Below are 14,836 nucleotides of genomic sequence, written 5' to 3' on the forward strand. Positions count from 1 at the left end.
TGAGTGAGAGAACAAAATACTAAAAGGGTAGCATTGACCCCAGAAAAATATACACTAACCAAATCAGAGGAAACCCAGAACTGGGGGGAGAAAAAGGGGAAAGAAGAAAAAAAAATACATAATATACAAATATTATATATATTATATGTATAAAATATTTTATACACACACACACACACATATATAGGACTAGTGAATAGAACAGACACATACACTTGATTTTGGGTGTATTTTTGTCTTAGATGAAACTACCTCCCAAAATCTTAAAGAAAGAAAAACTTATTTATATATACAAAAATAAGGTTCAACACAATAAAGGGATGGAAAAGATTGTAAAGATGAAAATTTAAAAAGATTCTAAAAAAGTAATTGATAAGATAAGAAGTTGGTTAAAAAAAAAAAAGAGGAAAGAATGTGATCAGGCTGGGGACTAGAACAAAGCCATGTTCTAGATTTAGGGTATATTTTGATTTATTAGAAGAAACTGTGTCCCAAAATTTTAAAGAAAAAGAAAACCTATATGTATCAAAAAAGTAAGGTTAAATACAATATAGGGATAAAATAGGACTATAACAATGAAAAATTTAAAAGATTTTTTAGAAAAAAATATTGATAAGATTAAATAGTTAAAAATATTAAATAGGAGAGGAAAAATTTTAAAAATAGAATAAGAAAAAAAACTAAAAAACTAGTCCCCTTTGGAATCTCCAAACCCAGCAGATTCCTGCAGTATGCTCCTCCACCACTCATCCCAATGGAAGAAGGACGGGGTCTCTCTGGATCTGCCACTTGTGGGGTTCCTGCTCAAAGAGCAGTGGCCTGACTGTCCCTGGATCACAGTTTAAGGTAACCCCAAGCTCTGCGCCCCCTCCTTGGCTCTGTCTCTACAGCTTGCTTCCCCACTCCAATACCTGGGAGCTCTGCCACACTCAGGCAGCATTGGTCTTTCTGTGACCCTGAGGGTCCTGAGACCATGCTGTGCCCACAAGGGTTCTGCCCCCTTTAAGGTTCCACTTTAACCACTAGAGTGACATTTCTCAGTGGAGCAGACTTCTAAAAGTTCCAATTTTGTGATCCGCTGCTCTACCACTTGCTGGGAGCTGGCCTCTCTCCCATGGTCTCTCTTCCCAAATGTCACCTTGGAATCACTTCTCTGCACGTCCTGCCTTCTGGAAAGTGGTCAGTTTTCTGTTCCTAGAATTGCTGCTCTTCTTCTCTTTTATCAGGTGTTCAGATTGATTTGGTAACTATCTATCTGAACCCCTGGGACCTGATGATATTTAGATCTCCTACTCCCAGGCTTATTTTATTTTTTAAAGATACATTTATTTTAGAGTGATAGGGGGAGAGCAAGTGTGTGATTGCTGGGGGCAGAGGCAGAGGTAAAGAGAGACAGAACCCTAAGCAGACTCCGTGCTGGGAGCAGAGCTGCAATCAGGGCTCAATCCCAGGATCCTGAAATCACGACCTGAGCCAAATCCAAGAATTGGATGCTCAGTGAACAAGTACCCCCAGGTACCCTGTAGCCCATTTTATTTTATTTTGAATTGGATTATAACTGATACAGAATGCTAGTGTCAGGTGTATAACATAGTGATTTGATAAGTCTATAAATTATGTTATGCTCCCCGTAAGTGTAGTTTTCATCTGTCACCATGCAGTGCTGTTACAGTACCATCGACTATATTTCTTATACTGTACCTTTTATTTCTCTGACTTACCCATAGCTAGAAACCTGTATCTCCTACTCCCCTTCACCCATTTTGTTCATCCCTCCACCTTCTCGCCTCTGGCAGCCATCATTTTATTCTGTATATTTATAGGTCTGATTGCATATTCATCTTTTATTGTTGTTTATTCATTCATTTGGTTTTTTTTAGATTGCACATATAACTGAAATCATATGGCATTAGTCTTTCTCTGTCTGACTTATTTCACTTAGCATTATAGGTCCATTGATGTCGCAAAGAGCAAGATCTCATCTTTTTTATGACTAAGTGATATTCCACTGTGTGTGTGTGTGTGTGTGTGTGTGTGTGTGTGTGTATACCACATCTTCTTTATCCATTCATCTATCAATGGACACTTGGGCTGCTTCCATATCTTGGCTATTGTAAATAATGATGCAGTAAACAGGGGTGCATATATATTTTCAAATTAGTGTTACCATTTTCTTTGGATAAAAACCCAGGAGTAGAGTTATTGGATCATACTGTTTTTCTATTTTAAGTTTTTTGATGAACTTCATACTGTCTCCCACGTGGCTGTATCAATTTACATTCCCACCAACAATGTCCAAGATTCCTTTTTCTCCGTATCTTTGCCAACCCTTGTTATTTCTTGTCTTTTTGATTTTAGCCATTCTGACAGGTGTGCAGTGATACCTCATTATGATTTTGTGGTTTTTGATTTACATGTTTCTGATGATGAGTAATGTTGAGCATCTTTTCATGGGTCTGTTAGCCATCTGTATGTCTTTGGAAAAATATCTTCTCAGAATTTCTGCCCATTTTTAATTGGATTATTTGACTTTTTTGGTGCCGAGTTATATGAATTCTTTACGTATTTTGGATATTAACCCTTTGTCAAATATATCATTGGCAAATATCTTCTTTCATCCAGTAGGTTGCCTTTTTGTTTTGTTGATGTTTTCTTTCTCTGTACAAAAGCTTTTTTTGATATAGTCCCAATAGTTTAATTTTGCTTTTGTTCCCCCTGCCTTAGGAGATACAGCCAGAGAAGTATTGCTAAGGCCAATGTCAAAGAAATCACTGCCTATGGTTTTTTTTTTTTTTAGACGTTTTATGGTTTCAAGTCTCACATTGAGATCTTTAATCCATCTGGAGTTTATTTTTGTATGTGGTGTTAGAAAGTGGTCCAGTTTCATTCTTTTACATGTTGCCCTCCAGTTTTCCCAGCACCATTTGTTGAAGAGACTGTCTTTTCTCTATTGTATATTCTTGCCTTCTTTGCCATAGATTAATTGGCCATATAATTGAGGGTATATTTCTGGGCTCTCTGTTCTGTTCTATTGATATATGTGTCTATATTTGTGCTAGTACCATACTGTTTTGATTATGGCTTTGTAATATACCTTGAAATCCGGAATTTTGCTATTTCTAGTTTTGTTCTTCTTTCTCAAGATTGCTTTGGCCACTCAGAGTCTTTTGTGGTCCCATACAAATTTTAGCATTATTTGTTCTAGTTCTGTGAGAAATGCTGTTAGTATTTTGATAGACCTTGCATTAAATCTGTAGGTCATTTTGAAAAGTATGGACATTTTAACATTGTTAATCTAATCCATAAGCATGTGATATCCTTTTCTTCAATTTCTTCATGTTTTATAATTTTCAGAGTACAGGTCTTTTACCTCCTTGGTTTTGGTATGTTTAGGTTTTTTGTTTTGTTTTGTTTTGCTTTTGGATTTTTGGTGGGATTATAAATGGAATGTAAATGTAATAGGTACGTTTATCTTAAATTTCTTTCTTCTACTTTATTATTAGTGTATACAAATGCATCTGATTTCTGAGTATTAATTTTATAACCTCCTACTTCACGGAATTAATTTATTACTTCTAAGTTTTTTTGGAAGTGATTTCTGCCTTTTTAATTTCTTTCTTCTACCTTGGCTGCCTTCTTTTGTATTAAAGAAATCAAATGCACGTTTTTATTTTTAATATAACTTTACATTTTAATTAATTTCTTCATGTTTGCTCTAGACAATATAATGTACATCTTAATTTATCACAACCAACTTAATACCAACCAGTTCCTACCAACTTAATTTTGATAAAATATAGAAACTTTATTTCAATATAGTTCAATTCCTTCCTCATCTTTTCTGCTGTTATTGTCATATGTATTAACATATTCCATGTTATAAACTGAACAATGTATTGTTATAATTTTTAATGCAATCAATGAAAATAAGTATAATACTTTTAGCTTTGTGGGGGTTTTTTTGGAAGTACTATGTCTAGCATGGGGATTGAACTCACAACCCTGAGACCAAGGGTCACATGGTCTACTAGCTGAGCCTCCCAGGCAATCTTTTATAGTAACCCACATATTTACCATTTTTGGACCTCTCCATTTCCTACTCTGCACTTAAACTAACATGTGGTGTCATTTTCTTTAAGCTAAAAAGTTTCCTTTAGTATTTAATACAGGTCTCCTAGCAACAAAGTCTCAGTCTTTATTTCATCTTTAGTTTTAAAAGTGATGGCTTTATTTCATCTTCGATTTAAAGGATATCTATTCTTGCTATAGAATATATAGTGGGCAGTTTTTTTTTTCTGACCATTTAGAATTTCTCAGTGACTGACTTCTGGCTTCCATTGTTTTATTGGTACTTTGTTGTATGGGATGAGTTAGTTTCATAGCTTCTAAGATTTTCTGTTTGTCTTTGTAATTCAGTAGTTTGATTATGGTATGTCTAGATATTGATCTCTTTATAATTGTCCTACTTTGTGACTATCAAATTTCTTTGATAAGTAGATTAATTTGCTTCAAATTGGTATGTTTTTGTCCTTTATTTCTTCATGTATTTTTTCTATCCCTCTGTCTTCATTCCTGGGATCCTCATTAAATGTATGTACGTATGTATGTCAAACATACAGAGGTAGTGACAGAGTTCAGGAGCAGGGAGGAGAGGGAAATGCAGGCTGCCCACTTAGCAGCCCACTTAGCAGGGAGCCCAATGCAGGGCCCTATCCCAGGATCTTGGGGAACATGATCTGAGCCGAAGGCAGACAGTTAACCAGCTGAACCACCCATCTTTTCTTCAGATTGGGTAATTTCTATTTATCTATTTTAGATTCACTGATTCTTTCATCAGTTTATCTTGAATCTGCTGTCATTCGCCTCTAGTCAGTTTTCTTTCTTTCTTTCTTTTTTGTTAAAGATTTATTTACTTTAGAGAGAGAGAGCATGAGTCAGGGAGGGAGAGTGGAAGAGGGAGAGGGAGATTATCTCAAGCAAATTTGAGCTTGGAAACTGATGCCACACAGAGCTTAATCCCATGACCCTGAGATTATGACCTGAGCAGAAATCAAAAATTGGATGCTTAACTGACAGAGCCACCCAAAGTTCTCCATCTCTAGTGAATTTTCTGATTGTACTTTTCAACTTCAAAATTCCATTTGATTTTTTTTTTTAATTTGTTTCCTTGTGGATAACCTCTTTTATTTATTGTTTCTTGCTTTCATTCTTTAAGTAAGATCACCTTTGGTTCTTTGAATATATTGGTAATAACTGCTTTGAAGTCTTTGTTTAAATCTAACATTTAGGGACACTCAAATGGTTTCCCCTATTTCTTTGCATGTTTCATAATTTCTTTTTGAAAACTGGCTATTTTAGATCACCTATTGTAGGAACTCTGGGTTCTGATTCTTTTTTCCCCTCTTAAGGTTGTTGCTTTGTTCATTTATTTGTTTCTTGGTTTAGTAATTTGCCTTACTAAGTACAGTGACAGCTGTCTCCCTTGTGATGTGTGGCACAGATAAAATCTGTTTTTTTGTTTTCATTTGGGTTGGTTTTCAAGTTTTAAGATTTTGGTTTGGGTTTTGCATTTAGCTTTCTAGGACTTGCTCCTGTGTCTGTATATCTTAAATTATGAACTGATTGTTGGACACTCCTTGTGTTTAAATACATAGAGTCATAAAGTATGACTGTCTGTCGTCTATCCATGGATCTCTGTAGAGAATGCATTTAAAGTTTACATAGTTTTCAGGTGTGTTCTGGCTTTCTGTCTCTGCTGACCTCTTTCACATTTGCTCTATGTATGTGATTATTTGGCCTCGGGAATATGTGAATAGCTTTGTTTCTCTCTGGTCTCCCTTGTACTTTCTCTCAACCTTAGCCAAGAATATGTCTGCCCCATTTATGACCATGACCTTGGACTAATGGAGCTGTTTGCTCTCCTTGCTTGCCAGTTTCTAAAATCATCACATCCTCTGAAACACTGTTAGACATGGGTATAACCTGCCCCTGAAGTTCAAGTTACCCCATCTTTGACCACAACAAAGATGTTTCCAGTCTTTCTTTTAATTTTTTTTTTTTTTAGATTTTATTAATTCATTTGACTGAGAGAGAGATGAAGAGCATAAGCAAGGAGAGCAGCACCTAGAGGAAGAGGAAGAAGCAGGCTCCCCGATGCTGGGCTTGATTCTAGGACCCTGGGTTCATGACCTGAGCTGAAGACAGACACTTAGCCAGCTGAGCCACCCAGAGTCCCAGATGTTTAGTCTTAATGATCTTCCCCATCCTGGAAGAACCTCCATACTGACTGAATTGTGGTTGATGGTGATGAGAGAGGCCAGACCAGAATGTGACAGTGTCCTAGTGTTCTTATCTAAAAATTACAGTCTTTCAAATAAACATGCTTCTTGAATTGTTATATCCCTTTGGTCAATTTCTAGAGCACTGAAATGATTGTATTTGTCAATTTTGTCTGGCTCTTTAGTTTCGTTTTGGAAGAATATTTGCTGATTGCACTCAGCCATAACTGGAAGTCCTATTTCTGGTTTTGTATTATGTATACATTTTTTTTCTTTTTCTCCCTTACAGTGATGGAAAATTTACATGTTAATTGTGTTGTTTCTCTTTTTCTTGGAGTAAATTTTGTTTTAAATTGATTTCCATTGTGGGGGAAAAAAAGGTTTTTTTCAGATGCCCAATGGTTCTTGACTGTACATTCCTGCTAGAAAAGAGAAATTCAAGCATGCTGGAAGTCAGCTAAAGGCCTGAATGAGGCCAGCTTTTCTTTGGGGACATCCTTACCCATATGGCTTTTCCTCATTTTCTAGACTGTTAATTCATTTTTTCAGACACAGTACTTCTCCCATCTACTTATTTTTTTTCTCATAGTCATATATTTAGCTATGAACAAGTAAAAGACAAAGTACATAGCTGCTCCTACAAAAAGGTAAGAGAGGGAGATTCAGGATATTTTAGCTTCACTTCTCAGTCCCCACTTCTGTCAGGGGTATCAGGTCATTCCTTTGATTGCAGCACTCTCTGCACACCTTCTAGAGTTTGACTTTTCCTACTGTCTTTCTTCCATGAATGCTCTTACTCTGTCATTTTCTGTAAATTTGTAGTAATGACTTTCTCAGTCTCTTCATCTCAATGGTTTACATCCTCTCCCCCAACCAACACATACCTTTATTATCTTTTAAGGCGGCCTCTTGGAGATGAGGGAAAATGCATGCTGATTGATCTTCCTAACCAAAAACATTGTCCATATTTTTTCAAAAATTTTTAACGTAAACTCTACCCCAGTGTGGGCCTCAAACTCAGGACCCCAGGATTAAGAGTCCCATGCTAAACTGATGGAGCCAGCCAGGCATGCCTTGTCCACATATTTTTAAACTGTTGCAATAGAATGCGTACATGCTCTCTTGGGTCCTGTTTTCCCTTCACCATTTAAGCATTTTCTACATTGCCATAAGTCTTTATAATTATTGTTTATAGTGGAATTCGAACACATTTTTAAAGAAGCAGTTTGTGGTGTTTTCATGATTACATGATTATATTTTAGTTACTACCTCCTTTTCTTTACCCTTTTCTGCATCCTGCCATCATGCCATTTACTTTTCCCTGGGTAACCAATGATAACAACATTGACAATTTGTGAAGTAGGAAATCTTAACTTTTTTCCTTTGGTCAAGCTGATTGGCTGAAAGCTATCAAGAAGGGCAGTTTGACCTAGAACAGGCTGACATCATCATCAAAAAGGCAATTTCAGTTACTTATGGGTTTTCCAAGAAATCTTGTGATTTCGGCTATGAAATGCAGATGACATGTTATATCTCTTTAATGGCATCCTAGCTTGGCATCTTCATCTTAATTCTTAGGTGGAACTGAACCATTTCTCTCTTTAAAATTCCTGTTTCCCCTTTTGTTCAAATGCAGTTCCTAGAGTGGTTCTTTTGACTATGAGGGTGTTTGTTTCTGATGTAATAACAACTGTAAGTCAGTTTGGGATAGTGGGATTTAGTAACATTTACCCATTTGCATATTAGTCACCAGAGAAAGGCAGAAAGTCTGAGGGCAGTCAGTAAATGTCAAAAGAAACATTTGGGAGCTTCTTCATAGCAGTTTTCTGGTCAATGGAGGCCTAACCAAGAGATGAGTCTTATAGATTAAAGATAACAAAATAGTCTTTTCTATTAAGTAATTCATTTATTGTTTAACTTTTTTCCTTTAGTGAGGCAACATAAAAAATAAAAAGCATAGGTTTTCGAGCAAATAAGTAAAGCTGTTTGTGCATGATGTAAATTTAGAGAGAATATACAAGAATAAGAGTTGGGCATATATCCTGGATAAGAACATCAGTATACAAAAATTATATAAATACCTATTTAAACAGAAAATGAAAATGCTTTTGCAAAGAGATAATGTTTACACTAATATTGACAATATGAAGTCCCTAGGAATATATCTGACATAACAAGAGAGATATGAAACTCCCGTGGGGAATATAGTAAAGCTTTATTGTGGGGCAATAAGAACTCAGAAGTGAAATGATACTCCATACACATGGCTTGCAAAACTCAACTTTGCAGATGCTCAGTTTAATCAGCACAGTCTCAAATTCCTGTCTCATTTGGAGGGGAAGGGGGAATACTTGACAATAGAGTCTAAAATACTTGACAATAGAAGTCTAAATTTATCTGGAAAGACAAAAGGCCAGTGTGCTTGGATGGAGGGAAAGACAAATAGATTGGCAAGAGTGGTCCATAGCTCCTCAGCATTGGTAACGTTACCTAGAGGCTTCTTAGAAATACAGAATCCCAGGCACCAGCCACAGATCAACTGAATTGGAATCTCTTTTAATAAGATAATCCAGAAGAGTGAGAAAAAAAATGAATTTTAATAAACTATTCCGGAAATTAAACTGGTAACTAAACAGGAAGAAAGGAATTATATTGAAAGGTATTGCTTGTTTTATGCACTGCATCCATCCTTTATTCTATATAATTTACATTTACCGAGGAACATTTGAAAAATCAGTGAAAAGGGATGTTTTGAATGTACATTTTCCGAGGTGCCTCTCTTATTTCATGTGCCTATAATCTATGGATCTTCTTGTTAATAAGCTTTTCTTAGGTACCGCAACTTTAGCATGTCTTTATACATTTCCAGCAACTCTCAACTCCTGCCTGTATGTCAGAACTTAATGATAGTACTGCCACTACCAATGTAGAGAAGTATTTTGACTCTGTACCCTCCATTGTGACAGTGAGTAAGTTTAATTTAATTATTTTATAGGTATATTTTATATATGTTGGGGAAAAAAACTGAGCTGAAGATAATAAAGAAAAGGCAGCTCTTCTACTGACCACTTGGAAGGAAATAATTTCCCACTTATTTGGGATTAGAAGACCAGCTCATTCTCAGAGTCTTCTGAAACAAAATTAGGTAAGAAATGTTTTTCTTCATATTTTGAATAATTTGTTCTCTATCTGCTCTGCCTCCTTGAAGGCTTCTCTATTTCTTTTCCTTTGGCCTCCAAAAGAAATACAGTTAGCATTTTCCTTGAGGAAGTTACCATGCCAGCCAGCTGTCACCCTTATGATGTACCTGATCTCCCGTGTCAGGGGAAGCACAATTCAATTTTAAACTAAGTCTTCTGCACAACAGTGCAGCAAGGCTGCCAGCATCTCTTTTTATGTACCTTTCTTTGAAATCCTGCCTTCTACCCAAGCCAGTATAGTTTTATTTTTAAATCCTTTGTGTGAGATAAAACCACCACTAACTGACTTTACTTGTCTTTAGTTAAAAATCAATGAATCAAATGAAATAATCTGTAAGTATTTCTGCTCCTCTTTCTCATTTCTAGAAAATAAAGTACCCCTGCTTGTTTAACTTATGACTTGTCTAAACATGTTGAAAGCATTGACTCTAAGGCATCACATTCAGACTCTGAAAGGGAACTGTGACAAGTTCAGTCAGAAGGGAAAAGAGGAATAATTTATAAAAGGTGCTGCAGATAATGATGCCAGCCAGTTATTTTAAAATGCATCCATCTCACCTTTTAATGAATTAGATTTGTCAACAGCAAATGTTTTATGCACCACTTCTAATAAAAGTGGCATGCTTGGAATGAGGTGCTTTGAGGTTGGCTTCTTCAAAGCCTTAGGAGTATCTTCAATTCAAAGATATTTTTTAAATAATAGATATTAAAAAGTATATTTAAATAATATTAAGGTTGTGACACAAACACCAAATGACAAAATTCCAGAGTTTCAAAGCAGACACTGACATGCCATCACTATATTCACACAGAAACTGCTTTTTAAATTAGGAGTGCAACAGACTCATTTGGGGATTGTGTGTCAATTTACCTTTAAATTCTCTTGTTGTTTTGGTTGGTGTCACAACCTTAATGTCAGCTTTTCGAATAGGTTTCTACGTTTCCTTTGGTTTGGGGTCATTAAAAAATGCATATGATAAATCTAAGAGGCAGAAATAGGTCACACTGAAGTGGAATTCCTTGCTTCTCTGCTGTTGAAAAACAGATTATACCTGCCTCGTAAGTGGAAGAGTTAGCTCAGGCATTTTAGTAAAAAAATTTTTTTCCAGGAATTTGATTCAGGCCAGTATAGACTGAAATAACAAAACATGAGCTATTGATATAATTCTGTTCACAATCTGTTCTTCTTGTACCTCTCATCCTAACCCATCCCATCTTGTTGTTTATCACCTCTCTAGATGTTGAAAATCACAATTCCCACGCTTAATGTTTTTTTCACTAAAAGTACCGGGTTAAGCTTTATGGTTATTTCATTTGAACAATCCTTTTTCAGTGTATGTGAGTATATGTAAAGCCTGCCTTAAAACTTCATGTGGCAGTCCTTTCTATAAAAGACTTCTATGCAGATTTTCTAGGGGAGAGGGCAAAATCTCATTTTTTTTTAAAGTAACTTGTTACAGAAAGTAAAATGTAAAGTAAAATCTGGTATGTTGTATTGTGTGTTAAAAAATTTTCTATTACCCCTCCGCTCATTAAAGGGGCAACCAGGAGCATTCTGCCCGGAAAGAGCAAAAGGAAAGAGAGAGGAGGAAAACAGTCATCTATTCACCCACATTCCACTGTTTTCCTGGATTCTTAACTGTCAGAATCTCACAGCTCAGGTCTGCAATGTCTATGCTGAAGCTAGATTTTTGTTTTGTTTTGTTTTCTGTTTTTAAGATTTTATTTATTTATTTGACAGAGAGAAAGAGACACACACACAGAGAGAGAGAGAGAGAGGGAGAGCGAGTGAGCTGAGGGGAGAGGGAGAAGCAGGTTCCCTGCTGACCCTGGGATCATGACCTGAGTCGAAGGCAGATGCTTGGCCAACTGAGCACTCAGGAACCTCTATGCTGAATCTAGTTTTGATTTAGAAAAATAAACATATTAGAATCTGTCCCATAGTTGTCTTTTTCATCACCTCAGAGATACGAAAGAGTAAAAGAGAAGCAAATTACCTATTGATCTTTTCTTGCTGACTCAAAGATACTGACCAACCTAAAATACCACTTAAGTCTCAACTCCTCCTTAATTGAACCACCAGGTTTTACCCTTCCTGATTTTTAGCAGTGACTGAACAAACATTAATCTTTCTTTTCTAGTGTACTCCACTCCATTAACTCTATTTTCTGAGCAGTTTTGAATTTTAGAAATTTTTAATAGTTTTCATTTAGGATAATACTATGGAATTTTATCTTTACTTCTAGTCCTAACTTTACTTTTCCTACCCACTGGGCCCTCCCATGTCACATCATTATTAAATCATCACAATTCTGACAAGTAATATTCTTTCTAAGCCCATCTTTAATAGTGAGAGGGAATTATGCTGCATCGTGTAGTGGTTTGAAATGTATACATTTGTGAAGGTTTGGGCTAAATCCTTTAAACTCATTGAAACTATACCAGTGCCCTTGTTTGAACATCCTTCTCCCCCACCCCCAGAATAACAAGTGGTCCTTTTTCTTTTTTAAGATTTTATTTTTAAGTAATCTCTACACCCTACACTGGGGCTCGAACTCACAACCCCAAGATCGAGAGTTGCATGCTCCACTAACAGAGCCAGCCACCCACCTGTGAACAAATTTTTAAAAACATGACTATTGTTCATACTAATACTAGTTCTGATTTGGATTTGATACGAATGAACAGTTTTAAACAAAAATGGCTGTTTCTAAATTCAGAGGAAGCTATTCAAATAAATGAATTAGAACTCACTGTATACCTACAATATAAAAAAGTTTTCTGGCAGAGAAACGAAATATTCTTTTTAAATATTATAAGCCAAGCCAGCTTCATGCAAATTCATTTAGAGCAGTTTCAGATTTATGTATTTAATAAAGCTAGGTAGTGGATCTAACTTATGTGTTTAATGTCCTTCAATGAACAGTGATGGTCTAGTGACTGTCTGAGAAAGAATGATGAAATTTTATTTAGTGTTTCTGCTTTATCAGTCAGTTCTACTTTCTAATGGGTTGCAGTATGTGCTTTTAATAGTTTTCTGTAATATTTTTTGAATGCTTTCTATATGCCGGCAACTATTTTACATGTATCTATGGATTATCTCATGTAATCCTCATAACGACACTTTAATGACCTTGCTATTTTACAGGTGTAGTAGAGGCTCACAAGAAGGTTGTAAAACTAGTAAGTAGGGCAGCTCGAAGTCACACACCAGCAGGGTGACTCCAGAGCTTACATACTAAACCCTCACTACTCAGAATGTGGTCCTTGGGCCACAGGGACCCATTACCTGGGAACTTGTTAGAAATGGAAAATCTCAAGCTCCACCCCAGACCTATTGAAAATCTACATTTTTAATAAGATTTCTAGGTTATTCGTTCATTGCATTTGAGAGCATGATTCTAAACCACTATGCTCTCCTGCCCTTATATACAGAATGAATTTTTTAAAAACTGATTTCTGGTTTTTTCTGCAGTGTAATGCTGAATTATCATCTTTATACTATTTGGGGTATTCCTATCCTATATAAAGTATATTATAATGAAATCTGATAAGTATATATGAGCAGGGATCCTATGTAAACCCAAGTCACCTTAAAATCAGTTGTGTAAAGAATAGGAGGGGCATCTGGGTGGCTCATTTGGTTAGGTGTGTAACTTTTGAGTTTGGCTCAGGTCATGATCCCACAGTTGTGAGGTGGAGACCCATGTCAGGCTTCAGCTGGGCGTGAAGCCTGCTTAAGATTCTCTTTCTCTGTCTCTTGGAAGAAAGAAAGAGAGAGACAGAGAGAGCGAAAGAGAAAGAAAAAAAAGCAAGCAGGGTGGGAAACCTTCCAGAGTGTAAACAGCAGGAAATCTTTCTCTCCACAAAGCAGCTAACTTCTTCAAGGGCTGAGACTTTCCTAAATTACTGTGTAGTACAGTGAGTACGAACTCTAGAGACTGGCTGCCTGTTTCAGCTCCTATTTCTAGTTTTTGGGACCTCAGGAAAGTTAAACAGCTCTCTGTACCTCAGCTTCATCACTGGGGAAATTAGGCCTACATGATACTTACTATACAGGATTACTGTCAATATGAAATGAGTAAGCCATGCAAAGGATCTAGAACAGAGTCTGATATGAGGCAAGTGAATAAACGTTAGCTTCTATCCCTTACTGTTGTTAGCTATCATTTCTTTTTTTTTAAAGATTTTATTTTATTTATTTATTTGACAGAGAGAGATTACAAGTAGGCAGAGAGGCAGGCAGAGAGAGAGAGGAGGAAGCAGGCTCCCTGCCGAGCAGAAGCCCGATGCTGGACTCGATCCCAGGACCCTGAGATCATGACCTGAGGCGAAGGCAGCGGCTTAACCCACTGAGCCACCCAGGCGCTCCATATCATTTCTATCTTAAAATAGAATCATATCTCATACTTCTTGGTTATCAATTGGTAAAAAATTAGCAAATATTCTTGTTAGCAGAACTCACCTCATAAAGGGGTATCTTTGCTGTTAAGAGTCCAAACCAAAAACTTCAGTATTTGTGTTTTTCTGAAAAATGTCTCACTGACTCATTTCCTGGCCTGTGAGTACTGCTAAATGCCATTTGATCGTGGTACTTAACCAGTTAAGTCCAGTGAAATCAATTCAAAATTATAATGAAATGTGTTAACATAATGAATTTTTAAATATATGTGCTTTTAAACTGAAAAAAGATAATGACGATTATAAGCTCGTTTGGCTAGCCACTTGCATAATTAATACAGAAAAATTAAGTGGATAAAGAATGTTTATTTAAAGACTGAGTGCTCCTGTAGCTTCTTTGTTTCCTTCTGGGTGCATATAATTCTGAAATTAATCATTATAGTCTTTAGGGGAAGTACTCAGTTAACTTTTCAAGAGTATATCTAATGTGTGAAGTGAGATTGCATGTTCCTGGAAAGTAAGTGCTATTTTGAAAGCTTATTTGTGAAAGACACTGAGATAAAAATAGTTGGTGAAAAGAATGCCCTGAGAAACTTCTAAATTGCCAATTCCAAGACCCACACGTAGAGAGTTCTCTTCACCAGGCCTGGGATGAGGCCCAGGTATTTGAATTTCTAACAGTGGGGAGGGTAGTTCTGCTTCAATTAGTCTTGAAGTAGACTTTGAGAAACACTGCACTAAAGACAAAGACATGAATTTGATGCAGTTTTTTTTCCATTTTCTTTATCTTCCTTGGTCTTTCTCCCTACTCTCTGTTAGTGGTCCCATGCCAGTTCCTAAAAAAAACAATTTTTTTTTTACCCTTTCTCAAAAACATCTCTTCCAGATTTATTCGTCATGTCTTTGCAGATGGTTCTATATAATGATCACGGGGTCTCTTAAGCCAAAATGCAGGTG

The 14,836-nt window shown here is 36.3% G+C and overlaps 1 protein-coding gene across 8 annotated transcripts in view; it reads left to right on the top strand.

Moving 5' to 3' along the window:
- KIAA0825 overlaps positions 1-14,836 on the top strand; it is a 405,355-nt gene that overhangs the window by 18,140 nt on the left and 372,379 nt on the right. For all 8 annotated transcript variants that reach the window (XM_082723954.1, XM_082723960.1, XM_082723959.1 and 5 more), the window contains exon 2: positions 9,274-9,423. The gene's annotated coding sequence lies outside the window, so the exon portion shown is untranslated. The remainder of the gene's footprint in view (positions 1-9,273; positions 9,424-14,836) is intronic.

The sequence above is a fragment of the Mustela nivalis genome (assembly GCF_964662115.1).
Source record: "Mustela nivalis genome assembly, chromosome: 3".
In the NCBI taxonomy this organism is placed as follows: Eukaryota; Metazoa; Chordata; class Mammalia; order Carnivora; family Mustelidae; genus Mustela; species Mustela nivalis.